Raw genomic sequence first — 27,806 nt, 5'->3', positions numbered from 1 at the left:
CACATCCATCAAAGTTTTACCTGCACATCCACCGATAACATTTATTGTATCCGTTGCTCCTGATGCGGTCTCCTCTACATTGGGGAGACTGGACGCCTCCTAGCAGAGCACTTTAGTGAACATCTCCAGGACACTCGCACCAATCAACCCCACCGCCCCGTGGCCCAACATTTCAACTCCCTCTCCCACTCTGCCAAGGATGTGCAGGTCCTGGGTCTCCTCCACTGTTGCTCCCTCATCACCCGATGTCTGGAGGAAGAACGCCTCATCTTCTGCATCGGAACACTTCAACTATAGGGCATCAATGTGGACTTCACCAGTTTCCTCATTTCTCCTTCCCCCACCTCACCTCAGTTCCAACCTTCCAGTTCAGCACCGTCCCCATGACCTGTCCTGCCTGCCTATTTTCCTTTCCACCTATCCACTCCACCCTCCTCTCTGACCTATCATTTTCATCCCCACCCCCATTCACCCATTGTTCTCTTTGCTACTTTCCCCCACCCTCTTCTCTGACCTATCACCTCCATCCCCACCTCCATTCACTTATTGTACTCTATGCTACTTTCTCCCCACCCACACCCCCCTCTCATTTTTCTCTCCACTCTGCAAGCACCCTGCCTGTATTCCTGATCAAGGGCTTTTGCCTGAAACGTTGATTTTCCTGCTCTTTGGATGCTGCCTGACTTGCTGTGCTTTTCCAACACCACTCTAATCTATTATAAATTATTGGGCCACAATGCAATTATATTCAGAATGCACACATTTTTAGAGAAAAAATGCTGTCGTACTCATTGAAAGAAAACCATTGTTAGTTTGATTATCCCGTCTTCAAATATATTCAAAGGCACAAAATCAAAATTGCAATAGTTTAATTTCTTTGTGAGAATTTTTATAGTAGAACTTTGTGGCTACTTGCATAAAGAAATTTTGCACCGACAACCAATAATTTTCTATAATATAATTCAGTAAACTCTGACTGAGTATATATGATTTTCTAATATGCACTACTCATACCCATTGTGGCAGTCAATTTCTCCATAAACATGCAACGGGATTGGATGACACTTTTGGATTCAATAAATGAAATCCAGAATGAAGGGACAGAAGTGCTCTTCTCTATATTTAATCTTATTTATATAGATTTGAGTGGGTGAGCAGGAAATTAACTGGAATTCTGATTTAAATGCAAGGATAAGGTCTGACAATATCATCCAATCCATAATATTAATGTTAAATTGAGATATTAAATCCAAATATTATCCATATTTATCACTCAACCTTTTGTGAAATAACTGCACAGTAAAAACTCAAATCCTAACAATGCAAAACCACAGAGAAAATAGAGAGTGAAACCTTTTCAAAGGCATGGGTTCTCCAACTAGTATCATCTAGGGTTCAGTGGTAACATTCTTGCCTTTGAATCAGGATGTTGTATGTTCATACTCTACTCTAAAACTTGAGCCTGCAATTCAGGCTGGTGCTGCAGTGAATTAATGAGGGCATGCTGAATTGTCAGAGGTGCCATCTTTTGCAATGGACACAAAATATCTTTTTGCCTGGATAGAAGAAATTTCACACTTTTTTCATTGAAAATAGAAGTAGATTTCTCCCTGGTGTACTAGCCAATGTTTATCCTTCAACCAACTTCACAAATGCACATACAGCAGCAGGATGTATTCATTATCATATTTACATTGGTAGGACCTTGCTATATTGAAATTGGCCACTGTATTGTTTACACCACAGTGATGATGATATTTTAAACAACTGATTTACTGGCAGTAAAGTGTTTCAGGGCATTCTGATGTTCATAGAATCCCTACAGTGTGGAAACAGGTCATTTGGCCACACCAACCCTCTTGAAGAGTATCTCATCCAGACCCATTCCCCTACCCTATTACTCTACATTTCCCCTAACTAATACACCTAACCTACACATTCCTGAACACTCCGGACAATTTAGCTTGGCCAGTTCACCTAACCTACACACCTTTGGACTGTTGTGAAATGTCTTGTCAAAATGAATTAGGAATATGTTGATAATCTCAAACAGAGTAACCAACAAAATGGCTGCTCTTGGAGTATATAAGTTTGACCCTGTTCCTGATTGAGGAACATATGAAATAGAGATCAATTGATGTTTAAACCTATTTATTTCACAGACAATGCACTCTTTCATCAATTGCAAAGGTTACAAAAAACACATTTGAAATTCATTAGCTTAACACTCAAGATAAATCTCTAAACTATCACCTAAATAACTCCATATCCAGTAGTTAATTCTGACCAGTGTGATGTGCCCTGAGTTTAACAACCCCCATCTGGTGGAAGAGCAGTGAAATATTGGTGTCAATAACCCCACTGTTGCTGTTTTGTTCCTATCACTGCCCTATGTTTGACCCACTGTTTTGAGTGGGTGGACAGGAAATTAATTGGAGTTCTCATTTAAATACAAGGATAAGGCCTGATAATATCATCCAATCAATAATATTAAGTAGGGGCTCAAGCAGGCATCGACTTCCCCACTTGAGCACACCTGAGAAAAAAAGCTCAGAAGACAAGTTAAAACTATTTTGCAAGCTTTCTTGTTGGCCAGTGAGTGGGTTGGACAGCATGAAGCTTTTTGTGTTCTTTGAACTGGGAGATGCTCTCTCCCTGATTACTGGATGATCACTCTATTGTAACTCTGTTCACATCCCTCCCCTATACCCCCAGTCCCTATTGTGGCTCTATTCAGTTATTCCTAAGGTGTCCAATTTATCAATGTTCTTGGGACAAATCAGGACAAACAATATTGCAAACTCTTGTGATGATGCTGTTCCTTTAACAAGGAAATGTTGTGCTTGTTTGTTTTTAGGATCTTGTAAAAAATACATGTTCTGAAACATCTGAATTTGGATGGGTTTTAGGGCCAAATTGATTATAGCTAATAGATATGACCTCGGGCAAAAGGCTTTTAAGTGTTTAAAAACACTTGTATAATGAAAGGGGAGTGGCTAGTTCTCCCAGTTCAGCTTTTCTCTGGTTTGATTTGGTTTTGGCAGTCTGGCTATTTGCTGAAAGCAGTCACGCAGTTTAAAAAGCTACTGGACTCAAAGAAGCAGGGCCAGGCTACTCCTTCTCTCTCTCTCCTGTAAGACGCTGTGTTTGATTTTTACCTTTTGTGCCAAGAGGTGTATATGGGGATTGTTGCAAGTATTTGGAACAGCATTAATTTGGGATGATTTGGGTCTTTGGATATTAAGTTATTCAGTATTCTGTTCGTTTTTGTGTTTCTTTGGGTAACATTTTAAATAAATCCTGTTTTGTTTTAAACAAATGTTTGACCAACTGTATCCCTCATGGAATTTGTGTTACCCACCTGCTTTAAAATGACTGGCACAGTTAGGGTCTGGGCTACTTTCTTGAAATGTTTTGAGGGGGTCTGGCCTGATCTATAACAGATTGATGTCTCTTTGTGGGATTTGTTCTCTAGTTTCAAAATGGGATTAGGGTTGTTGGACTTGAAGGCAACAAATGGTAGGTGTTACTGTATTTTATTCTTGGTGTTGAAATTGGTTGGTTTAAACAATGCTTGTGATTGCAATGCTCTTTCAGTCACCAAGAGTTTTCTGGGTGTGGAAGAAGTGACTTTGGGGGTTTTGCAAAGGATGAATAAAGCCAAGTTGTTGGAATTAGTAAACAAGCTGGGGTTGGAGCTGCCTCCTTCCATAAAGAAAGGAGAGATAATTACAGCAATAGCTCAGTATTTAAAGTTGCTGGAAACACCACCACAAATCTTTAGAGATGGTTAAAATTCAATTGGAAATGAAGCAGTTTGAGTCAGATGCAAAAGACAAGAGTAGGGCAACAGAAATTTAACAACTTGAATTAAGGTTAAAAACAGAAAAGTGTTTGAATTTCAGAAATTTGCACTTAGACAGGAAAGTCAGCTGAAAAGGATGGAGTTGAAGGCTGAAGATAAGCTTAGTGAGGATGAACCAACCCATATAGCCAAAGGCCTCATGAGAAACAGTTTAAATATATTCAAGTATTGCCTAAATTTGGTGAGAAGGATGTGGAAGCCTTTTTCATCTAATTTGAAGAGGTGGCTAAACAAATGTGGTGGCCAGTGACCATGTTGGTTTTGTTGGTCCAAACAAAACTTGTTGATCCAAACAAAACTTGTTGATATGGCTTGGGAGGTATTCACACCACTATCAGAGGAGGCATCTTGGGTGAAAAGCCTGCAGACAATCCTTCAGGAATCTAAGAAGGGACCCTAGTCAAATCTACATTAAGTCTGAAAAGATCAAATGAAGTAATTTTGATAGGTGGATAAAGGTATTAAAAATAGAGCAAACCTATGATACTCTTAGACAATTTTGGGGTTCAAAAATTCACTCCCTGAAGTATTGAGAACCAATATGGAAGAGCAGAGTTAAAACAGCAAGGTTAGTAGCTGAAATGGCTGATGATTGAGTTGGGCCATAAATCAAAGGTTGGCTTCCAAAATCAATTTCAATCCATGAAGGATAGAAATTGAGGAAAAAAGATTCACAAGTGGGAACGGAAAGGTAGATCTTGGTGAAGATCATAAGGATAACTTATCAGAGTGAAAAGGAAACCCTTGAAGGGGAAAGAGAAGTTGAAAAGCTCCAGTGAGTTTTCACTGCAATAAAGTAGGTCAATGAAATCTCAGCGTTGGTGGGTTAGGAAAAGTACTGGAAAGTCAGATGTAGGAAAACAGGATAAGCCAATGAATGTCATTGGAGTGGTAATGGAAAGCACAGTGGAGGCTAAAAAGCTGCACCAGAGAGCATAAGCTGGTCGGAGATTGGTTAAGGAGGAAGTGCCTGATCATCTTAAGCCTTGAAGGTAAAGTTTATTAACTTCGGTCAGGAGCAGCAGATAGAGATTACAATATTAAAAGATACAGGATCCCCTCAATCTGTGGTGTTGAAAGATGAGATATGTACTTTTGAAGAAAAAGTACAAGTAATGGAAATTCACAATGAGCCAAGAAAGTGCTGTATTATGTAAAATGTCCAATGAAGAGTGGACAACACTCCACTCCAGGAATACAATTTTTCCTTGCTAATGATATAGCTGGTTCACCGTAGGAGCGCTACCTACTGTAGTTGAAAAGCCTGTGGAAACTCAGACAACTGAACTATTACAGGATACATCCTGGGATTTTTCCTGACTGTGGAAACGTGGTCACAAAGTCACTATTGAAGCAGGAGAGATCAGAGTACAGTTAAGGTTGAAGTGGAATTAGCAGAGATCCTGTTTCATCAGATGGTTGACATAAACCAAGAGCAGATAGATGACAAAGTATTCATCTTCAGCTTAGATAAATTAACTGAGTTACAGCAGAAAGATTAAAATTTTAAAGGAATTGTATCACAAGGCACATGCAGAAATAAAACCCGAATATATCCTTGAATGTTATCTTAAAAATTGTCTTAATGAGGAAATGGAGACTGCCACGTATCCAGACAGATGAGAAATGGGCAGAAGTTCATCAAGTTGTATTGCCAGTGGGTTATCAAAAGGAAGTGTTGCAAGTGGCACATGAGTTACCCCTAGGGGATCATTTAGGAGTGAGGAAAAACTCAAGCTAAAATACAAAAATATTTTTTACACTCCTGGACTGTACAAGGATATGGTTGAATTTTTCCAGATGTCATACATGTCAGATAATCAGAAAACCACAGGCAGTAATAAAACCTGGACCTTTAGTAGCAATTCCTGCATTTGAAGAACCTTTTATAAGTGTCTTAATTGATTATGTAGAGCCCCTACCTAAAACGGGAAGTAGGAATCAGTATTTGTTAACAATGATAATGTGTTCACTCGATTTCCAGAGGCCGTTCCATTACGCAATATCACAGCTAAAAGGATTGTCGAGGAATTACTCAATTATCTCTAGATACGGACTATCCACAGAGATACAATCAGCTCAAGGGTCAAACTTTGAAGTTATTCAAGGATGTTATGGACAGCTTAGGAATAAAACAATTCAAACTTACAGGATACCATCCAGAGTCACAGCGAGCACTAGACAGGTGGCATCAGACATCAGGGCTTATAGTCAAGACTATCCAGGTAATTGGGATAAGGGAATTCCGTTTGTGCTTTTCGTGTTCAGAGATGGACCAAATTAATCAACCAAATTCAGTCCATTTGAATTACATTTTGGGCATGAAGTGAGAGGACTGTTTAAAAGTTGATTGAGAAATTGGTAAGTCAGAATTCAGAGATTACATATTTGGACTATCAACTTTTCAGGAACAATTAAATAGAGCAGGGGAGTTCGCAAGACAGCATGTAAAAGTATCACCGCATACAATGAAACAGGAAGCAGATAAGAAATCAAAAACTTGTAATTTTGCTATCAGGGATAAGGTGTTCATGCACCTTTTTAAAAGCAAGATTTAGTAGACCTTAACAAATTGAAAGGGAATGGAGTAAGGTGAGCTATTTGATAAGACCTCCAGCCAGAAAGAAATCTCACAGGGTGTGTCATGAGAATTTGCTTAAAAGGTATTTTGACAGGGAAGGAAAGTCAAAAGAGATTGTTATTGGTTACAACAGAAGGAAGAACCAATTTCAGAGGATTCTGAATTGGACTTTCCTCAAATTAAATTGGGATAAATTATTGGGTTACCTTCCAGTGGAAAATCAAAAGATTTTAATCTTTTTGTAAGAGTTATTACTATCACATGGGGAGATATGTGGAAATAAACTTGGAAGTACAAAGTTAATTATGCATGATGTAGATATAGGAGATGCTGCTCCAATTAAGCAACATCCTTACAGGCATAACCTTCTAAAGTTGGCACAGGTTCAAAAGGAGATTGAATGCAAGCTCCAAGGTGACACAATCGAAGTGAGTTGCAGTGACTGGAGCTCTCCCATCATAATCGTGCCAAAACCAGGTGGTACCCAATGGTTGTATGTGAACTATCACAAAGTCAATGCAGTTACAAAGACTGTTGCATATCCAATTTTGTTTGGGAAAACTGTTGAGAATGTGGACAAAGGTAAAAATCACACATCATCAGGTCATAGTCCAACAGGTTCATTTGAAAGCACTAGCTTTTGAAGCGCTGCCTCTTCCTGTTCCACAATCACCTGATGAAGAGGTGGCTTTTGTACCGCCGAATGGACTGTGTCATTTTAAAGTCATACCATTTGGTATGAAAAATGCGCCAGCCATATTTGAGACCAACCAATAAGGTCACTGCCAAATTACCCATCTCTGTCGTACATATAGATTACATGGTGATTTTTAGTCACGTGCACAGAGTGAACATTTATAACATTTATCAGACTTGTTTGAACGACTTCGGAAACTAAGATTGGTGATAAACCAACAAGCCAGATACCATCAGGAGGTGGAGAAGTTGACATTTCAGGTGTTACCCAGGGTTACAACTGAAACGTTGATTTTTTTTTCCACCACCTGATGCTTCCTGGCTTGCTGTGTTCTTCCAGTCTCCTGCCTATCTATTTTGGATTCCAGCATCTGCAGTTTTCTTTGTCTCTAACTTGGTGATAAACCTCGCTAAAAGTGAATTTACCAAAGTCCAAGTCACCTTCATAAGGCATGTTATTGGACATGGACAAATGGCCCCACGGGCTGCAAAGACAAAGTTATAATACCATCGACAAAAAGAGCAGTACTACAGTTCCTGAGATGGAGTGGATTTTATCAAAAATTCACTCCAAATTTTAGCAGTGTAGCTGCTCCACTCACTGAATTGCTAAAGAATGGCAAGAAGTTTCAGTGGACTGTCAGAAGGCATTTTACAGCCTGCATGCTGTTAATCACTGATCTAGTATTAGCCACACCTAATTACGCAAAGCCATTCAAGGTGGCTATCAATGCAAGTGATGTGGGTGTCAGTGCTGTGCTCTTGCAGGAAGATGACGAGAAGGTAAAAAGACCCATAAGGTATTTCTCCAGCAAAATTGAACATTCGTCAGAAATATTCAACAGTTGAGAAGGAGACTTTGGGCTTGGTGTTGGTGTTACAGCATTTCAATATTTATATTACCAGTAACATATCTAAGACAATCATATGCACTGATCATAACCCATTGAAGTTTGTGAAGAAATTTAAGGACAAAAATGCCAGACTGTTTAGATGGAGCTTGTTACACCCATTCAATTTGAAAATTGTGGCAAGTCAAGAAAATGTGATTGCCGAAGCATTGTCGAGACGTGAATGAGAAACTGAGGCAATCAGTGGCCGGAGTAAAGCAGACTGAAAATAAAAGTAGTGCATGTTTGCATGATTATTGTCAATGTATTGTGTATGTGTGTTGTAGAGTACTAACTATTTCAGATTAAAGGGTTTTAAAATGTAACCATCTTTGGATGTTGGTTTTTTTTAAGGGCGGAGGTGTGATGATGCTGCACCTATAACAAGGTTATGTTGTCCTTGTTTTCCTTTTCAGGAGGTGATAAGACTACAGGTTCCGAAAAGTCTGGGCTTGGATGGTTTTAGGACCAATGTTATTATAGCTAATAGATACTACCTCAAGCAAAAGGCTTTTAAGTGAAAAAAAAACACTTGTACAAAGAAAGGGGAGTTTAGATGAGAGAGGTGTTGGAAAAGCACAGCAGGTCAGGTAGCATCCGAGGAGCAGGAAAATCGACATTTCGGGCAAAAGCCCTTCATCAGGAATGAAAGGGGCGTGGCCAGTTCTCCCAGCTCAGCTTATCTCTGGTTTGGTTTGGTTTTGGCAGTCTGGCTATTCACTAAAAGCAGTCAGGGTGTTGAAAAAGCTGCTGGACCCAAAGAAGCAGGTCAAGGCTGATCCTCCTCTCTCTCTTTGACATCTCTCCTACAAGATCCTGTGTTTGATTTTACCTTTTATGCCAAGGGATTGTTGCAAGTATTTGGAACAGCATCATTAATTTGGGATGATCTGTTGAGTTTTCAGATAGGTTAAGGTGTTCAGAATTCTGTTCTCTTTTGTATATGTTTCATTCAGTTATCTTGTTAATATATTCTGTATTGTTTAAAACTACGTGGTTTGACCAACTTCATCCCTCCTGGAATATCTGTGTTACCTGCCTGCTTAAAGCACTTGGCAAAATTAGAGTCTGGGCTACTTTCTTGAAATGTTTTGAGGGGGCCTGCTCTGGTCTATAACACATTATTAATCTCTCTCCCACAGTCACCAATGATCGATATAAAGTTTGAATATTTGTTCTGACTTTTAGTTACACATCTTTTGAGACAAGTTCTTGGTGGTCTGCTAATATTATTTCATGTTGGCTGGATAATTTCATTTCATGCCTCTCATTAATCCCCAAATCTATTTGCTCTTCGGCTTTTTATAATCAAAGCAAATCAATACTTTTGTTATCTGGCTGATAACCAGAGAGAAAATGTTGGTGCAGTGTATGGCATTGGTTTTATTTCCATTATTAAAGTGAATAAAACACACTCCTCAATCTATCTATTTTGGTTCCTATTCAAAAGGCCATTATATTACATTTATTCATATCAAAATCTGCTATTCCCTGGCACATCAGATTGTTCTGATTTTCTGTAATGTTCTTAGTTTTCTTGACACTCATTGAATCAATAGAGCTATTTGTTCTGTGTTTTAACTGTAAATCAGAAGAAATCCAGGCCTAGCTTGTTGTGGCGAGGAGATTTTTATTACTTCGCTGCCATTCTCCACATTGTCTATATTTAAAATGGAGTGAAGATCCAGAACAAACTCTTTGGAATTCTATGCTCTCTTGCCAGAGCTTTTCTAAATTATCATCACCTTATGCTTTCTATTTCTGAGCCGGTTTTCAATCCAGTTGCATAATTTGGCTCAGTGAAGGTATCTACAGTGACCTGGCCATCATTTATCCTTTACCCAACATCTAAAACTATTTATTTTGTTGTACATTGCATGGCTGTAAGTGGGACTTGTTGGCAAAATGGTTGCTGCAATTTTTGTTACAATAAAGTTAGTTCTTGCTGGTGTATATTTTAACACTAGATACTGTCATCTATATATTTTTTACTTACTCAAATGATATTAGTCATTTTGTAAGGTCTGGCTATTCTCTTCTACATCACGTGATAATCTCTGATTACCTGATTAAGACAGTATACTATGTACAATTTCTCTAAGCATTTCCTCACCATCCATGTTAGACTTGAACATAATTTTATCCACTAAATGTTAATACAAGTTTATCTGCATAGTAAAGAGGAGCAGACTAGTCAAAGAGAAAAGCAATTTCTTTAAAATCTTTGTGAAATTTGTAACTGTTTTTAAGAATGTTTGTTTAGAAAGGACTTTTAAGAACTTGCATCAATTGCAAAGTGCTCGATTGTCTTTTTTTGAATAATAAGATTTATTTGTCCATGAGACATCAGAACATTTGAGCTGGAAGTAATGCCACCAGCAAAAGCAGTTAACATATCAAAGTTGTAATCAGCATACGTATGTAGAAGCTTTTGGAACCACTGTGTGAGTGTGCTAAAAAGGTCTCAAACCTGGGAGGCTGAGTAACTTGGAGACACTAAAGTATCAAGTATTTTTGCCAGAAGTGGCAAAGCCATAAATCAAATATCATTGGGGAGGCAATGGCCTAGTTGTATTATTAATCCAGAAATTCAGCTGATATTATGGGGTGGCATGATGGCTCAGTGGTTAGCACTGTTGTTTCACAGTGCCAGGGACCTGGGTTCGATTTCCGCCTCAGGCAACTGTCTGGAGTTTGCACATCCTCCCCATGCCTGTGTGGGTTTCCTCCCACAATCCAAAAATGTGCAGGTTAGGTTAATTGGTCATGTTAAAATTGCCCATAGTGTTCAGGGATGTGTAGGTTAGGCATATTAGTCTGGGGTAAATGTAGAGCAGTAGGGGCATGGGTCTGGGTGGGTTATTCTTCGGAGGGTCGGTGTGGACTTGTTGAGCCAAAGGGCCTGTTTGCGTACTGTAGGGATTCTATATCATTCTATATTCCACCATAAAAATCTGGAATTAAGAGCCTCATGATGGTTGTAGATCCATTGTTGATTATCAGGAAAATCCATCTGGTTCACTAATGTCCTTCAGGGAAGGAAACACCCATCCTTAACTGGTCTGGCTTACATGTGACTCCAGACACAAGGACTGTGGTTGACTCTTAACTGCCCTCTGGATTATTAGTGATGGGCAATAAATGCTGGCCTAGCCAGCAATGCCCTTTATCCTATGAATTAATTTTTAAAAATCTGGTTCACTAATATCCTTCAGGAATGGAAATCGGCCATCCTCACCTAGTCCGGCTTGGATATGACTCCAGACCCACAGCAATGTGGTTGACTCTCACCTGCCCTTTGAAGTGGCACAACAAGCCATTCGGTTGTATCAATCACTACAAATCATCAAACAACTGAAATCCGAAGGTCAATGCTGAACGGCCTAAGTATGGGAAAGGCAACGGCAGGAAAGCCCTGTACACCTTGCAAAGTCGTCCTTACTAACGTGGAGGCTAGTGCCAAAACTGGGAGAGTTGTCTCTCAGACTAGTCAAGCAACAGCCTGACTTTGTCATACTTATGGATTCATACCTTACAGATAATATTCCAGACATCATCATTGTCAACATCCTGGATATGTGCTGTCCAACCAGCAGGATAGATCTAACAGAGGTGGTAGCATAGTGGTATACAGTTGGGAGGGAGTTCACTCTGGACACTATGAAGTTTCATGGCTTCAAGTTAAACATGGACAAGGAAACCTCCTGCTGATTATCACATCCTCTCAATTGATGAATCCATACTCCTCCGTGTGGAACAATACTTGGAAGAAGCACTGAGAGTGACAAGAGTGCAAAATGTACTCTGGGTGAGGGATTTCAGTGTCCACCACCAAGAGTGGTTCGGCAGCAGGACTACTGATTGAGCTAGTCTGGTCGTAAAGGACATAGCTGCCAGACAGGTGGTACAACTGGTGCCAGCAAGAAAGAAAAACATACTTGACCTCATCCTTACCTAATCTGCCAGCTGCAAATGCATCTGTCCATGATATTATCAGTAAGAGTGACTACCACACCATCCTTTTAGAGACTAAGTCCCACCTTCACAATTAGAATACCTTCCATCGTGTTGTGTGGCACTATTGCTGTGCAAGATGGGACAGACTTTGAATAAATCTAGCAACTCAAGATTGGCCATCTATGACATGCAGTGGGCCATCAATAGTAGCAGAATTGCACTCCAGCAAAATCTGTAATCTCATGGTCAGGCATAATTCCCAAATCCACCATTACCATCAGGCCAGGGAATAACCTGGTTCAGTGGTGAATATAGGAGGAGTACCAGGAGCAGCACCATGTAAACATAAAAATGAGGTGTCTACCTGGTGAAGCTGCCAAATAGGAATACTTGCATGTCAAACATCATAAGTAACAAGTGGTAGACAAAGCTAAGCGATCCCACAACCAACTGATCAAATCTAAGCTCTGCAGTCCTGCCAGATCCAGTTGTGAATGGTGATGGACAATTAAACCTCTTACTGGAGGAGGAAGCTCTAAAAATATTCCCATCACCAATGATGGGAGAGCCCAGTCAGTGCAAATCATAAGGCTGAAGCATTTGTAACAATCTTCAGCCAGAAATATTGAGTGAATGATCCATCTTGGTTTCCTCCAGTAGTCCCCGCCATCACAGTTACCAGTCTTCTGCCAAATTGATTTATTTCACATGATATTAAGAAACAGTTGAAAGTTCTGGATATTGGAAAGTCTATGGCCCTGACAAAAGTTTGGCAATAGTACTGAAGATTTGTGCTCCAGAATTTGCCACTTGCCAATGTCTTCCAGCCCATTTAAAGCATGACATCTATCTGATAAGGTGGAAAATTGCCCAAGTGCGTCCTATAAACAAAACGCAGGACAAATCCAACCCAGCCAATTCCTGCTCCATCTACTCTCATCAGTAAAGTGTTGGAATGTGTCATTAATGATGCTATCGAACAACACGAGCTCAGCAATAACCTGCTCAAAGACGTTCGGTTTGGGTTCTGCCAGGGTCCTGACAGACTCTGCTCCTAACCTCATTACAGCCTTCATTCAAACATAAACAACATTCCAAATGAGATGATAGGGGGAAAACTCTCCATATTGGTGACAGATCTGGTACATAGAACGATAGTTGTGGTTGTTGAGGTTAGTCATCTCAGCTCCAGGATATCTCTGTTTGGCATTCCTCAGGGCACTGTCCCAGCCCAACCATCTTTAGCTGCTTCATCAATGACCTTCCCTCCATTATGAGGTCAGAAGTGTGGATGTTTGCTGATTATTTCACAACGTTCAACACTATTTGTGACTCCTAAAATACTGAAACAGCCCATCGTCAAACAAAACAGGATCTGGACAATATCCAGGCTTGGACTGACAAGTCGCAAGTAACATTCATGCCACACAAATGCCAGGCAATAAACATCTCCAATAAGAGACAATCTAACTACTGCCCCTTGACATTCAATGGTGTTACCATCATTAAATCCCCCACTATTGACACCCTGGGAGTTACCATTGACCAGAAACTCAACCAGACTCATCACATGAACACAGTGGCTACAAGAACTCAGAGGCTAGGAATACAGTGGTGAGTAACTCACCTGACTCCAAAAAGCCTATCCACCATCTACAAGGCACAATCAGAAGTGTCATAGAATTCTCCTCACTTGTCTGGTTGGGTGCAGCTCCAAGAACACTCAAGAAGCTTACACCATCCAGTACAAAACAGCCCAATTAGCTGGCACCACATCCACAAGCATCTATTCCCTCCACCATCAATGTTCGATAGCAACAGTATGTACTACCTACAAGGTGCACTGCAGAAATTCACTAAACATTCTTAAACAACACTTTCCAAATACACAACTTCTTCCATCTGGAAGGACAAGGGCAGCAGATTCATGGAAACATCACCACATGCTTATTCCCTCCAAGTCAATCATCATCTTGACTTGGAAATATACCAACAGATTGGCGACCTCCGCGGCTACGGGGAAGAACTCTGTCTCCGTGGTCGCCGCAGCTACTTCCGCCCCCAGTGACGTCAGCAACCTGCATTCGGACATCGCCGCATGTGTCTCCGCCCCCCCGCCGCGTTCCGTCACCACGCCTGACCCCGCCCCCCCGCCGCGTTCCGCCACCACGCCTAACTCCGCCCCCCGGCCGAGTTCCGTCACCGCGCCTAACCCCGCCCCCAAGCCGCGTTCCGCCACCACGCCTAACTCCGCCCCCCGGCCGAGTTCCGTCACCGCGCCTAACCCCGCCCCCACGCCGCGTTCCGTCACCGCGCCTAACTCCGCCCCCCGGCCGAGTTCCGTCACCGCGACTAACCCCGCCCCCCCGCCGGTCTCTATCACCATGTCCAACTCCGCCCCCAAGCCGACCTCTGTCCCCGCCCCCAGGCCTAACCCCGCCCCCACATCCAGCTCCAGCCCCACACCAGGTCCTAGCTCCCAGCCCTGCCGTGTGTTCACCATCCCTCCAGACTTGCCCCTCTCTGAGGATGAAAGATCAGTCCTCAGCAGAGGTCTCACCTTCGTTCCCACACGTTCTCGGGTCAATGAATTCAATACACGGAGTGACACCGAACAATTCTTCCGCCGCCTTCGCCTCCGCGCCTTCTTCTTCAATCAAGACTCTCGCCCACCCTCTGACGACCCCTTCTCCCACCTCCAACACACCCCGTCCACCTGGACACCCCGTGCTGGCCTCCTACCTGCCCTCGACCTCTTCATAGCAAACTGCCGCCGCGATATTAACCGCTACCTGAACTCCCACACTCCCCCCACCCACTCCAACCTCTCACCCTCGGAACGCGCAGCCCTCCACTCCCTCCGTTCCAACCCCAACCTCACCATCAAACCAGCTGACAAGGGAGGCGCAGTAGTAGTTTGGCGCACTGACCTTTACACCGCTGAGGCCAAACGCCAGCTCGCGGACACCTCCTCCTACCGTCCCCTTGACCATGACCCCACCCCCCACCACCAAACCATCATCTCCCAGACCGTCCATAACCTCATCACCTCAGGGGACCTCCCATCCACCGCCTCCAACCTCATAGTCCCACAACCCCGAACCGCCCGTTTCTACCTCCTGCCCAAAATCCACAAACCTGACTGCCCCGGACGACCCATCGTCTCAGCCTGCTCCTGCCCAACCGAACTCATCTCGGCATACCTCGACACGGTCCTGTCCCCATTAGTCCAAGAACTCCCCACCTACGTTCGTGACACCACCCACGCCCTCCACCTCCTCCAGGATTTCCGCTTCCCCGGTCCCCAACGCCTCATCTTCACCATGGACATCCAGTCCCTGTACACCTCCATCCCCCATCACGAAGGACTCAAAGCACTCCGCTTCTTCCTTTCCCGCCGTACCACCCAGTACCCTTCCACCGACACCCTCCTTCGACTGACCGAACTGGTCCTCACCCTGAACAACTTTTCTTTCCAATCCTCCCACTTTCTCCAAACAAAAGGAGTAGCCATGGGCACCCGCATGGGCCCCAGCTATGCCTGCCTCTTCGTAGGGTATGTGGAACAATCCATCTTCCGCAACTACACTGGCCCCACCCCCCATCTTTTTCTTCGCTACATTGATGACTGTATCGGCGCTACCTCGTGCTCCCACGAGGAGGTTGAACAGTTTATCCACTACACCAACACCTTCCACCCCGACCTCAAATTCACCTGGACAGTCTCGGACTCCTCCCTCCCCTTCCTAGACCTTTCTGTTTCTATCTCAGGCGACCGAATCAACACGGACATCTACTACAAACCTACCGACTCCCACAGCTACCTGGACTACACCTCCTCCCATCCTGCCCCCTGTAAAAACGCCATCCCATTCTCCCAATTCCTTCGTCTCCGCCGCATCTGCTCCCAGGAGGACCAGTTCAAAATACGTACAACACAGATGGCCTCCTTCTTCAAGGACCGCAATTTCCCCCCCGACGTGGTCGACGGTGCCCTCCACCGCATCTCCTCCACTTCCCGCTCCTCCGCCCTTGAGCCCCGCCCCTCCAACCGCCACCAGGACAGAACCCCACTGGTCCTCACCTACCACCCCACCAATCTCCATGTACAGCGCATCATCCGCCGTCACTTCCGCCACCTCCAAACAGACCCCAGCACCAAGGATATATTTCCCTCCCCTCCCCTATCAGCTTTCCGTAGAGACCACTCCCTCCGCGACTCCCTTGTCAGATCCACACCCCCCACCGACCCAACCACCACTCCCGGCACCTTCCCTTGCAACCGCAGGAGGTGCAACACTTGCGCCCACACCTCCCCCCTCACTTCTCTCCAAGGCCCCAAGGGAAACTTCCATATCCGCCACAGATTCACCTGCACCTCCACCCACATCATCTACTGCATCCGCTGCAGCCGGTGTGGCCTCCTCTATATTGGGGAGACAGGCCGCCTACTTGCGGAGCGATTCAGGGAGCACCTCTGGGCCACCCGGACGAACCAACCCAACCAACCTGTGGCACAGCATTTCAACTCCCCCTCCCACTCCACCGAGGATATGCAGGTCATTGGACTCATCCACCGCCAAACCACAACAACCCGACGGTCGGAGGAGGAGCGTCTTATCTTCCGACTGGGAACCCTCCAACCGCAGGGGATGAACTTGGACTTCACCAGTTTCTTCATCCCCCCTCCCCCCACCTTGTCTCAGCCGGATCCTTCCAGCCCGGCACCGCCTTCCTGACCTGCAGTCTTCTTCTTGACCTCTCCGCCTCCACCCTACTCCGACCTATCACCCTCACCTTGACCTCTTTCCACCTATCACATTTCCAACTCCCCTCCTCCAAGTCCCTCCTCCCTACCTTTTATCTTCTCCTGCTGAACACTCTCTGCTCATTCCTGAAGAAGGGCCTGTGCCCGAAACGTCGAATCTCCTGTTCCCTGGATGCTGCCTGACCTGCTGTGCTGTTCCAGCAATAAAGTTTCAACTTTGATCTCCAGCATCTGCAGACCTCACTTTCTCCTTGGAAATATATCACTTGTCCTTCACTGTCGCTGGGTCATAATCCTGCAATTCCCTCCCTAATGGCTTTGTGGGTTGACCCACAGCAGGTGAACTGCAGTGGTTTAAGAAGGCAGCTCACCACCACCTTCTCAAGGGCAACTAGAGATGGGCAATAAATGCTGGCCAGCCAGCAACATTGATGTCCCTTAAATGAATATATATGTAAAAAAATGATTGGTTGGTTAGTTGAAAAGGAATTCTGTGGAGTTATGCCATCAGAACTGAAATAACCCAAGGAAGAGAAAGTTTGTGGATGTGAGCCTTGTTGATATTCATGAAGTGCAGAGGTCAAAGCTATTATCAGATAGCACACTTAAAGTTCTTTGCCTGTTTAAAGAGCAGTATTTATGTGATCTGCGTGGCTATGTAAGACCATGAACACTGAAGGAAATTTCTTGTGGCTTAAAAATTTTTTTTTTGCATTAACTACTAAATGTGAAATTCACCTTTTCATTTGAAGTGTAATTTCCCTGCCAATACATGCTTAATTTGTATTGATTCCAATTAATTTTAAAGTAAAAGTTTCAAGAAGTGAAATTTTGTTATTAATTTTTTCAGTGACATCTGATAAATGTTGATATTTCAGTTTATGGTTCCTCTCAGATTTCATAGCAATGTGTGGAACTACTAGATTAAGTAACCTTTGCTATAACCTTTTTCTCATTTACTGAATGGTTATCTGGTCTATATCATTCGACCTAGGTGTGTGGGAGAAATTTATTTATCCTTTTAATAATACGAATGACATTTGACATTTATCAAGTGAATTTTTTTCTCTCTGACTGATCTTCCCAAATAATTTTGAATTTTGATCATACCAAATATTTCACTGACATATGCTCTATATTAGGAAGAACTTTACTTTCCACCTAATTATTACTGTATCTGACCTAATAGTGAATGCTGCCAACACTGAGTGTAAACAATGGTTAAGTATCCAAGACCTATAATCCTAGTGAGATTCAAAAATAAAGAATGAGTGAATTACTCACCTATGCTCAAAATTTAGAGAGTGATCGGTGATTTTGCAAATTGTCATTTTCCATTATGAATTGAGAAGGTGATTCCTCCATCTTACTAGCCCCTGACACTAAAAATGGATTAGTCTTTAGTCCAGGAATTTAATTAATATGTCTTTATAATGCTGTAGCAGAAATCTTGCTATTAGACAACTGGTTTGATTCTGCTTTGGTTTTTAGAATGGACCTTCATCCTTCACTAGTAGGTGACAACAGGGTGCTTATTGTCTACTGGCAAAAGACAGTATTGCTTCTTTTCCCATTTGTAAGTGTCCTTTTTCTTCAGCCAGGCATTGCCTTGGGACATGTCAAGCAGAGCAAATGTGGTTTGGTACTCCTCAGAAATGATCAGACATTGCTGGCATTTTAGGATAGAGTTAAGAGCCTCGTTCTTGGATGAAAGTGAGACCCATTCCAACCCATATATGCCCCCCAGAATTTCAAACTCATTCTTTCATTCATTGCTTACATTTCAACAAATACAAAAGTCTGTAAATGTTATTATAGAATACATTTAGAATTGTTACTTAGGCATAACCACAAATCCAATTATTTGTAAAGTTTATCTGCAATTTGCAGACATGTGACTTATTTAAGGCTATTGTGTGCCTACCTTATATGTTAGGCAATATTCACAGAAAGGAATTAGAAGAAAACCAAAACTAACCTGTACATTGCTACATCACAAGGAAAAAGAAACCAGAAAATACAATGTTAATTCAATTTCTGAAATGCATGTATTTCAAACTGTAATCTGCTTACAGAATTTAGAAAACTAAATGATTTTCAGTACTTACTTTTCTTCTGACATTTTGACCTGTAAAATAGAGGTTTTAAAAAATATTTCAAGATTTTTAAAATTGTCTTCAAATATTCACAAGTATGTTGATTTAGTGTACTGTATTCACATTCTATTTTGTAAGCACAATTGTAATATTCTATTGCATAGAATTGCTAGTTCTTGAACTTATTTTTGTTTTGTTTTCAGGTAAAATGTGATCAGATGGTTTGATTGGTGAATGTATTAAGAGTTTGTTCAGGAATGCTCACTAAAGCATGTTTTTTGGTAGCCTGAAAAAAACAGTGAACTGTGGATGCTGGAAGCCAAGACAAAAAATGCTGGAAAACTTGGCAGGTCTGACAGCATTTGTGGAGAGAAAGCAGAGTTAATGCTTTGGGCCCAAAACTTTTTTTGGTCACCTGCCTCATTTTATAGAAGACATAGCTCTGAAATGGAATCAAGACTAACCTCTGAAGTTGACCATACAGTTTTAAAGAGGCACTAAACTGAAGCCCTTCCTGCTCCTTTGAGTTCAGGGGCATAATTTGAAGAAAAATGGTTGAGTTCTCCCAATATTCTGGATTCTATTTCCACTGGCAGAAAAGGAATGTTTGTGGCATCATACTGTATACAGTTGGCTGCTATGTTTAACCCATTTTACAATAATGATTGTACTTCAAGAGTCATTAGCTTTGCATTGGCCTAAAGATGTGACCTTATTCCATAGAAAGGCAAGGTCGCCTATATATGAAATGTTAGCCATCAAATTGCTCTGTCTTATTCATTGGCTCAGTTGCTTCATTATGCCAACACAGGAAAATTTGGGAACACTGCACCAGTAGTTTAGGCCATATTAAACTTCCGCGGATCGACAAGGCATGATTATGTCACACACAGTTTTTAACCCTGCTTTAACTCAGAGTAGGAATTGTAGATATGGAATCCAAAATAGACCTCTATCCCGAGCATGTCTCCCAAGTAGTTTGACTTGTGGGCCTCATTTACACACCTTAATACTGATTCCCAACTGGAATGACCTCACCATTGGTGGGCAGAAAATCAAATCTCATTAGGAAGTAGATGTCAAGACTGTCTCAAACCTAAGGAATTTGGGCACATCAGAAAGTTCCTGAGTAGGGACAGGCAGCTAGGGTTACTAGGAAGAATCAAAGCATTTACAAGCAGCCATAGACATGTTTTTCTTAAACCATAGTTATCTGGCATTTTCTGGCATACTGAGGCCTTGTGGATGTAGGTTTGCTCACTGAGTTGGAAGGTTCACTGAGGACTAAGTTAGACAATAGCTAACATGCCACGCACTTTCCTAAGGGCCTTATTGAGAATAAGTCCCGAATCCTCCTGAGTTGACATTCTGTTTGTGGCTGAATTCAGGAAAGTGTGGAGCAAAGCACACCATTTTAACATTTCAACCTGCACCATTATGCTGAGGACTCAATGGGAAAAGAACAGCAAAAACATTAAATCACATATTTAATGAAATTTGGACATTCATTAATAGCAAAACATTGCTGTTCCAGGAGGTATCCTTCACTTTGGGGCTGTAAAGTTTTCCATTTATACAAACCTTCAGCCTTTAGGAGTCAGAAAGAACTAGATATTTACTTTCATACATACATTGTATTTGTGTTGAGATAGTTTATAGCTTAATGTATAATGCTCCTCAGGTGTGTTTCATGCTTATCATTCTATTTAAGGTCAAACACAGCAGATAAAGTCACTATAATCCTCAGATTATTAACCTAAAACTAATACATGAAATGAAAACCAATTTTTTTGTTTAGTTTGTGACTGCCCAATAATTAGACACACATACTAGCTTGAATAGTTTAGGAGGAGTAACTTTAATGGGAGGAGGAGATCATTTATTCTGTTTGCATGCTATTCTATATAACAGCATTTAATCAATGCTACACTCTAAATAAGTCTATAATAAAGACCTAAGTATTATAGCAGAACTGTTGAGGATGATAGCATATTTTACAAATATGTGAAACATTAAAAATAAAAAAAACCTTACATGTAACATTGTGATTATATTGTCTGTTCACAACAGGTTAAAAATAGCCTTCATTTACAAGGTTAAAACTTGCTTCACCTTAGTTACAGTAAGTTCCTTACAATCTTACCTTACTCTTCTGTTGTGAAGACTAATGAAGAATTGTAATGTAGTGAGAAATAAAGGCAGGTTGTGCATTTATTATTGCTGCTTTTATTCTTGACTTTCCATGAGTGGTTGGTTAAAATAGCACCACATGATTCACATTGCTTTGTCCTGACATTGCAGAGCGTGATTTTCTCTTGTAGTGGTCTAGTAATTTACAAATACTTGCCTCATGTCAGAGGCACATTCCTTTTATAGACAGAATCAATTACTCCATAGACATTGTTATTCACCATGGAGCATATCTGAAGTGACTTTAAATCATCACAGGAAATGGAACTTACTGAGTGGGGAAGATGCAAGTGAGACATTTTTTAAATTTGATGAACCAATAAATGAGCCGTGCCTATTTGTTTGCCTATAGAAACCAATCATATCAACACATGTTTTGGTTTCAAGTAAATCCACTGAGTATACCCAGTTGACCCCACTTGTGCCAGTGTAGAATAAACCCTATTCACTCTGCAGTAGTGATAAAGTGACAAAGCACAGAACCCAACCAAATAAATATTGTCACCTTTCATGTACAGGGAAAAATTGTTTTCACAAATATTTTTAATAAACCAGTTGTGACAATGAAATTAAAATTAAAACCATGTGGTTTTTGGAAACATTTCCACAATTTTACTTTGGAAAAGACAATTAATGTTCCGAGAATAAAAATGTCAGCATAATAATCAATAAGTATTGCTTCCATGTGTTAATGAGTATACTACAATGGGAAGACCTGCACCCACTGACAAATCTTTCAGTTCAAATAAGCACAAACGCAGGTATGCAGTTTCATGAACAAATGTACTTCAACTTTATAATGTTTTCATTACTGGTCCTTATGTTTGCTATTATTTGAGCAAAACAACTGACATTCAATTAAAATACATGGAATATTCAGATAGTGAACAGAGTATCAATGTTTTGGCTTAAGAAATCAAACTTCTTTGAAACGATGTTCAGGAAACATAAAGTTCATTACACATCTCTGGATTAAAAATAAAATCAGGTATCCAAAATGGCTGCAGCTACACAGAATCCATATGATACCTAGAGCTGTGACATTGCAATGTAGGTGTTGAAATTACTATCAGTCATGGGTTGTAATCTTAAATGACAGAATGATAAGATCTTTGGAAATAAGATTGATTAATATGTGGATGAGCCTCTAGGGTTCAGTGTTGTCACTGTGACCTCAGCAGTCATGTGTTAGTCTTCAGCTAAGAGATTGGACAGTGTACAACATAGATCATGCTGCTGTGTAACCTTACCATTACACTAGAACTCTGGCCTGAGCGTGAATAAAGACCTGAAGCATTCATATTCAAATATGCTACAAATGCTAGAACAGATGGCAGTGAAGGTGACACCAGTCTAAGGTAAATGGTGTTTTTCTCAGATGAATCTCAAGAGTTATGGGGTGAGATTGAACAACCAAGAAGCAAAGTTGAACCACAAGACAGGAGGATCCTCAAAAGGTTTCCCAAGTGACTTGATGGCTTAGTGAAGTAGTTGAAGATTTACCTGAAGAGAGATCAGGTGCGGAAACTCCAAAGTTGAAACATGTCTGCGAAAGATCAATAGTCCCTACCCTTTCTGAGGCCTTTCTGAGGCCCTTTGGAGGACTGATAAATAGATCACTTCAGATATGTGTTTTGGAGGATGTAGTTGCACAAGTACAAAACCATCTTATGTCTCCATTTAAAGCAATAGCAGCTCCAATTCAATGTTTTCTTATACCTACGGTGGACTCTATTGTCATACAGATCCTTACGCAGCAAGATGCTATGACACCATAGCAGAATTTCAGTTAGTCTTAGCAGCGTCTAATACTTATTTCAGTCCTGAGAACCTTGTTATTGAATGCTCTTGGCCAACCAGTGTTCCCAGCAACCAGTGATCTTGGTACAATCCATTGAAAATTTACATATTGTAACCAACTCAGGTGAAGATGCAGTGTTGAAGGACGAGCCTATTTGAATTCCTGATGACATACTCCCTGATTTATTGCAGTCAGAGCAAGTACTGACATTCAACCAGGTGGACCAGCGTACAAAACAAGGCCAGTGCAAAACTGAGTTGGGAATGTGCTAGGATGACAACTTTTAAAAAATTTTAAATTAACCAATAGATAAATTCTTGCCTATTTGTTTATCTGTAGAAACTAGTCATATCAACAGCTGTGTTTGTGACAAATACATTTACCTTACTTTATCCTGGTGACCAGGTTTGACAGGAAGTATGCCAGTGTAGAATAAACTCTACTCACTCTACAGTGTTGATCAGATGATTCAGCACAGAAAACTCATACTCCAAATGAACATTGAGGTTTTCTGAGGTTGATGGGAAAGTTAATGCCAGACCAAAGCTCAATCCAACAGGTAAAAACAATGACTACAAATGCTGGAAACCAGATTCTGGATTAGTGGTGCTGGAAGAGCACAGTAGTTCAGGCAGCATCTGAGGAGCAGTAAAATCGACGTTTCAGGCAAAAGCTCAATCCAAGCCTATCAGTGATCTAAGCCAAAATTTGACTGCCTCCCAAACAAGAAACATGACAAAAATGAGGAAAAGTTAGAAAATGCTACTTTGCAATGCTATCATTTGGATGCAAGGAAGCTTCACAGAAGCAAGATTATCCATCAGGAGCCATTAATTGCCTTCACTGTTGCACATTTGGACACAAAATTTAGCAATTTTGGTAAAGTGGGATTATCTCTTAAAAGTAAAACACACACAATTACCAGAAAAAAGAAGACATAGAAGTGATGTAATTTCTTGGTAGGTGGATTTTTTTTTCACCCTAAATAAGATGATGGAACAGGATCATTAATCAATTAATTTGATGGTCAGAAATTCTAATGCTGATTTGTTTGTTGGTTTGGAATCATTCATTCCTTTTCTGCTTGATACTGTAGAATGGCTTTACACCATATGGATTCTACTGCCATAAGTCAAGAACAATAGATGGGTGGGTTACGCCATTTCAGGCAAAGATTTTTAGAGGAAAAGCGTACGTTTAATGACAAGGTTATCAAGGGTTTCATTTGTGTCGTGCCAAATAGAAAAATCCTTGCTGACCTGTTGAGCATATGTCCATCCGGGTTTTCTACAGTAATTGCCAGATGCTCCCACCTATGTACATGATGCTCCACGTCAATGTGATGGCCATTCTATGCAGGAGTGTTATAGGTAGATGATTGTCACATTTAGCTTTCTAAAGTCTGACTTCAATTTCTCTAGAAACACAAGCTTTCATTGGAAGTAGATAGGTTGACACTTTAGGAAGACTTCCCTCAGCTTTCTCCACTAAATGAAATTCCATGCTAAGGAAATTGGATTACATTTCATGAATAATTTCTCAGCTTTCCCAAGAGTTTGATCACCTCTATGGTCCTTCTCTAGGTACATTAGAAGAGGATGAGTCTCTTTCTTCTTCAGAGATCCTTGGACAAAGATAAACCTAAGGGTGGTCCTGATACCATGCTGCTAACAAGTCCAGTTTCCATGCAGAATGAAAATGCTGTGGTACCTGACTCTTCAATTCTTGACGCACTACATCAAGATTCCTCTGATACTCCTCCAGATCAGTATGAGCAGAATTCTCCACCTACACCTGTGATGAAGCCAGTTTACATGAACAGCAGCATTGATGAAGAAGTGCTCTGTGTTCTTATTGAAGGATGAAGGAAGTTCCATCTCCTGGAAGTTTCTGGAGATCTCACAAATTGATAAGTTCATATTTGGCATAATTTGATTGTAATAGTGAGTGACAGAACATAATTGTACACAGTTACTCAGATAACAAGTTATCAATTACCAATTACATGTACAATTGTTCGGCTACTCCCAGAATATATTTCTCTTTGTAACTGAATTACTCACTAACTTTAGTTTGCAGTAAAACTGTCCATTTTGTTCACAAACAAGAAACAAAAGTTAAATTCAGTATTGCTTATGAAGCATAGCAATATTTGTGCTATGCTTCATTCGTGGGCGGCATGGTGGCACAGTGGTTAGCACTGCTGCCTCACAGCGCCAGAGACCCGGGTTCAATTCCCGCCTCAGGCGACTGACTGTGTGGAGTTTGCACGTTCTCCCCGTGTCTGCGTGGGTTTCCTCCGGGTGCTCCGGTTTCCTCCCACATCACAAAGATGTGCAGGGTCAGGTGAATTGGCCATACTAAATTGCCCGTAGTGTTAGGTAAGGGGTAAATGTAGGGGTATGGGTGGGTTTCGCTTCGGCGGGTCGGTGTGGACTTGTTGGGCCGAAGGGCCTGTTTCTACACTGTAATCTAATCTAATCTAATCTAATCTAATCTAATATTTTAATCCTAAAGTTCTCTAATTTCATTTCTCTAATAAATCTACTGTCATTTGGAAATTTAGGGGATTTTGGAATATAATTCAAATTTCCTCACATTGTGAGGAGGACAGGGGAAAGATCATTCTGCTAAATCAGAGAAGAAGATCATGACTGTAAGAAAATCAAGTCAGTTTGATATCTATTTTCAGGTTAGTCATGATTTTATGGAGTAGACCACCACAATGATTACAGAATTAGTAGAGCAATGAAATGAAATGCTTGGATTCAGATTTGGGGAGGATGCAAAGGAATGGGTTATTGCTAATGAGTGAGACTGAAGATAAATATTGGCTACATACTCAATACATGTGAAGTAGTGAAGTGAAGTAGCCTATTTTTAATGGCTTTGCTTTTCCATTTTTGTGACTAGTACTATCCATCAAATGTGAGAAGTGCAGATTGATTTGAATAGAGACATGCAGGCGCCTATAATTCATTCTTTGATGTGTTCTGGGCTTTTACTTTAAAAGCAACAGGTGTTAATCCTACCCTTCCAATGTTCATCCAGAAAACTCTGAGAATGCCAACTGGAAGAATAATGAGCACGCATGCATTTGTCTTTCAGCTCATGCGGTGACTTTCAAGGTTATGTGCCCTTGACCTGTGTGTTTATATTAGGAGCAATAGTTGTAAGCACTACTATTCATGACAGCTGCACGCAAGTGGCTTTAAAACAATATTTAGTACCTCTACACTGAGATAGGTGCCATGACAATAAACTATTTCTTTTCCTAACTCAGTGTATTTTAGTATTGATTCAATGTGAGTATACTGAATGACAGGTTTGAAACAGGCAGAATGTAAAGTGTGAGGGGTGTAAAGTGTGAGGGCAAACGTTTCTCCTCAGCTAGTACATCTTTATCAGAGTGATCAATGTTTTCTCAACATTGAAGAGAGGTTCCAATATGTTCATACATGTTTTGTTGCTTAATAACTGAGAGTGAATGCAATAAGTTAGGATGAAATGATTAATAAGGGATCTCATATAAGTCCTGACAGATTCTCTGAAGAAATCTGTTGGCAGACCACATGTGAATATTTATTCATACTTAGGTCTATTTTATGTTATATTGTATTGTGTTCTGAGTTGTGTGCGAACTGACTTACAAATGTACTCAAGAACAGAACCCATTCAGAATGTGGAGATTGCCTATACAGTATAGCACTTCACTTCAGTGTTTTTCACATGAGCATTTTAGACCAAAATCTGACATTGAGGCACATAAGGAGTTTGATTTTCGATCCAGGGTCCAACACCAATGACCAAATTATTTCTTATCCCAAGTCTAAGCCATATGTGCAACACTGACACATTGTTTTATTATGCAAAGTCTGTAACTGGGCCATTGGCACATTTGTCTCAGATTTAATAGTGCCAGGTGCTGCCTGATAGCAAATTTAAAGGCCATGACTATGTTTACCATAGCCTTCCAGATTGGAGTTAGCAGGACAGCAGAGAAGCTACAGCCTCATTGTGTAGAAACTTGATCAATCACAAGCTTCTGAACCTATTCCATTCAAGTGATTGTAACTTTGTGCCACACATTGCTACTCAGTTTGAATGACCTTTTATTTCAACTTTCTAATTTAGCAGCCACATCACATTGTAGCTCATTACATTGTTCCTCCTGGTTCTCTCTCGCCTGTTAAGATTTTCAACAAACTTAATGGCTAGTTTATCAGAGGTGAGTGGGCTGCCATATCCATCCCTCCCTCTATTGACCTTTTGAAAATTATGTTTCATTCCAATTTTCAGAACAAGTGCAGCACAACCCAACCTACTCCATAGTCTTTTGAAAATTGTGCCCAAGGAAAGAATTCATATGAAGATCAAAAGCTTGCTCAAAGGTAGGTTTTAAGAAGTATTTTAAAGAAAGAAAGAGAAATGGAGAGGAGGAGAGGGTATAGTAAGTAAATTTCACATTTCAAGATCTTGGCAGTTGAAGGGATGACTATATTGATGGTAGCAGATCACGTAAAATCAGTAATGCTCAATAGGTCAGGATTTAGGAAGTGCTGGAAGAGGTGCTATGGAGTTACAGGTTTGGAGTGGGTAACAGAGACCAGCAGGGGAGAGGTCGTGAAGTGATTTGAGAATAAAGTGAATTTTTAAATCTAAGTGTCGCTTGACTGGAGGCTAATGTTGATTAGCTAGCAAAGGAAAGAAGGGTGAGTGAGTGGAACTTGTTGTAAATAAGAACAAGGGAAAAAGTTTTGAACAACCACAAGTTTGCAGAGAGTATAATATAAACAACATAATAATACAGTTCTAAATAATAATACTTTGTAACAGCTCATCAGAGTCTGAGACATTTGGGTAGATAGTGCAGAAAGAATAGAAACAGTATGATTAGATTACTTACAGTGTGGAAACAGGCCCTTCGGCCCAACAAGTCCACACCAACCCGCCAAAGCGCAA

General features: G+C 41.1%; 1 protein-coding gene across 1 annotated transcript in view; it reads right to left on the bottom strand.

Annotated features, from left to right (window-relative positions):
- The window catches only part of LOC122561632 (troponin I, slow skeletal muscle-like), a 44,570-nt gene extending 23,517 nt beyond the window's left edge, over positions 1-21,053 (bottom strand). The window contains exons 1-2 of the mRNA XM_043713569.2: positions 20,997-21,053; positions 18,866-18,885 (exon numbers count right to left, since the gene is read on the bottom strand). The gene's annotated coding sequence lies outside the window, so the exon portion shown is untranslated. The remainder of the gene's footprint in view (positions 1-18,865; positions 18,886-20,996) is intronic.
- Positions 21,054-27,806: the final 6,753 nt, after the last annotated feature.

This window comes from Chiloscyllium plagiosum, unplaced genomic scaffold (genome assembly GCF_037043375.1).
Source record: "Chiloscyllium plagiosum isolate Xiang-an unplaced genomic scaffold, Cpla_swu_hap1 HiC_scaffold_23, whole genome shotgun sequence".
Taxonomy (NCBI): Eukaryota; Metazoa; Chordata; class Chondrichthyes; order Orectolobiformes; family Hemiscylliidae; genus Chiloscyllium; species Chiloscyllium plagiosum.
Note: the sequence above shows the minus strand (reverse complement) of the source record. Positions and strands in the feature narration are given on the sequence as shown.